The sequence below is a fragment of the Acomys minous genome (genome assembly GCF_964271855.1).
Source record: "Acomys minous genome assembly, chromosome: 11".
In the NCBI taxonomy this organism is placed as follows: domain Eukaryota; kingdom Metazoa; phylum Chordata; class Mammalia; order Rodentia; family Muridae; genus Acomys; species Acomys minous.
Genome location: NC_140492.1, coordinates 77361034 through 77363502, shown reverse-complemented (window position 1 = coordinate 77363502; position 2469 = coordinate 77361034). Strand labels below are relative to the sequence as shown.

Below are 2469 nucleotides of genomic sequence, written 5' to 3'. Positions count from 1 at the left end.
TCTACCCTCGGGTTCTGAGGAAAACAGGAACCAAGGACAGTTCCCATGTGATTAAGTCTGACCTTACCCCAGATCTGCCTACGTAATTTGCTGATGTTCAAATGTTTGAAACAACCAATCGTGTGTGGCAGCGCCAAAACTTCCCACTCCCCCCGACCCTTGCCCATATAAACCCTACGCTCCTGGGCTTCTGGGTCGACCCCTCTGTCTCCTGCATATGTGTCGACCCGGAGCTCCGCCAATAAACTGCCTCATGTGTTTACAGCAAGACGGTCGTTTGTGTGCCTTTGGGTGCGCGCCATCCCGAGGCTTGAGTGAGTGTCTCCCTTCGGGGGTCTTTCACATCAGCGTCTCCTGGAGAGTGGTGTGGGCACTGTAATGAGGTGGACACTGGGGTCTCCATCATAGGCGCAGTTACTCAAGTTGAGGGCACTGACTTGGGAAGCATGGCACAATAGGAGAATCAAGGAGGCATCGGTGAGCTCCAGGCCTGCGGGGAGAAGTTATGCCACCCACTGCAGGTGGCCTCAGCTCTCGGTTTTCCCAGTCTGGTGGAGGCAGCAGCAGCTCTCGAGGCTGGGAGTCTTTAACATCCTCAATCCAGTGGAGGTCCAAGAGTCACAGTGAGGGCAGTGGGGCGGAGCCCACAGCAGAGACATAGAGCCAGGAGCACCCAGAAAGCACCAACTCCTGCAAGCCTTGAAGTTGATTCAGAAGCCACATGAGCTGCTCTTTTTAAAGACACCTGTCCTGTTGAGGTCCAGAGCACATGGCTGGCAGTGAACCACTCCATTAAGCATGGGTGGGGTCAGCGACTTCCTCTGGCTTAGGTCCATCCAAGGCCACAGACACTTGTCGAAGCACCAGCAGCTCCAAGTCCGGCAGAATAGCATGCAGACACATCGCTCTTGGGGTCCAAGGTACTGGAAGACATGGAGACAAGAAGCCCGAGGCAGTAGCAAAAGCAGAGTGTCAGGCTTGGGGCTTCAAAGAGAGGGGGGCGTACTACGTGCCACGCCAACTGTGGAGGCCGTGGTGGTGGGGCAGGGCCCAGGGGACAATTGAGCAGTGGTCCCCCACTGCCAGGGCATATAGCCCACTGCGTCCCACGGTCTCCTTCAGCTGGCCTAGGCTGGCCAAAGGCCATTCCAGGCCTCTCCAGGAGCTTTGTCCTCACTAAGCGATGTGCTTGCTAAGTCTGAGTCTGAGGAGGAAGAAGAGGTATCAGGCACCTGCTCCAGCAGCTGGCACATAAGCTTGAAACACTCAAGTTTCTCCCTCTGTGGTGATGGGATGGCACTGCCAGGCCCTCAGCAGAAGCCATAGGTGACTTGGGTTTCTCCCAGTTCTCGGAGGGAGCCCAGGGTGGCAGGATGAGAATGCCAGGCTCGGATTCAGAAGCCTGGGGGACAGAAGGCCAGGGCAGCCTGGGTCTGCTCCTTGGAGGAGGTAGGCATATCCACCCACCTTCTTCAAGTGCCTCTCTTGGCCTCCTTTCACCTTTTTCCTTGGGGTGGGGGTCTTATTCCCTGCCTCCCACTCCCTCCGTTTGGGGGCCCAGACACATCAGGGTTAGGGTTAGGGCCCATCAGCAGGGAGAGGGTCAGCAAGTAGGCGTCCCTTTCTTCTGAGTAGAGGGGGAGGTGGTGGCTCCACTGTCAGCTTCCATCCACCCCCTCACCATTGTTAGCCCCATGGTGCCCTGGACCCTCACCTGCATCCTCGCTTGTCCGCCCTTCCTGGGTACATTGGGGGCACTCCCAGCATTGCGGATCTCTGAATTGATAGCACCCTCAGCCTTTCCCATCTTCAGGCAGCCAGGGTGGACAATCTCGTTAGAGATTGTACACTCCATGAGGCTCAAACCAAACTTCTCTTCCTCTCCATCCACCTTATTCTCCTTCCCAGCTTCCCCACACAGAAGGCACACAGCTGTGTGTGGGAGCACAGGCATAGTGCACTGCTTAAGCAGGAATGACTGCTTCATGTGCCCACCATCCCATTTCATGTCTCCACAGAAATGGCAGTCCCCACACTCAGTTTGCACACAGGCCTGGCAGTGGCAGCAGCGGGTTCCAAGTCTGCGCGCTCCAGTCCTGCCCTCAGATGCTCGACAACACTGGGGGGCAACAGCAAAACCAAGGGTTCACACGTGTCCTAGGAGCCATCTCTCCTGTCTTGGTAGCTCCTGACAGGCATGGTACGGGGCACTCAGAATGCTGGGGTCCACAACCCTCTCACCCCAGGGTGCTCAGCCCCTCCCTCCAGCAAAGGCCAGGACAACAGCGAGTGGAGGTTGGGAGCACAGGAGGCAAGGCCCTCCCACCAGCTGCCCTGAGGGACAACTGGGGCTCCTTGGGCACAGGGTGCTTGCTCAGTTTCTGCCAGGGCCCCACTCAGTCCCAGGTACGAGTCTCAGCACCTCACCCCCACCACTCCCCAAAGCCCCTGACCCGTAACTGGCCCCTT

At 57.5% G+C, this 2469-nt stretch overlaps 1 pseudogene across 1 annotated transcript; it reads right to left on the bottom strand.

Moving 5' to 3' along the window:
- Positions 1–344: 344 nt before the first annotated feature.
- On the bottom strand, positions 345–2140 carry LOC311608071 (F-box/LRR-repeat protein 19-like; annotated as a pseudogene). Its single transcript has 2 exons — positions 1468–2140; positions 345–1339 (listed from the first exon to the last, which is right to left on the bottom strand). The product of its transcript is annotated as an F-box/LRR-repeat protein 19-like (transcript).
- Positions 2141–2469: the final 329 nt, after the last annotated feature.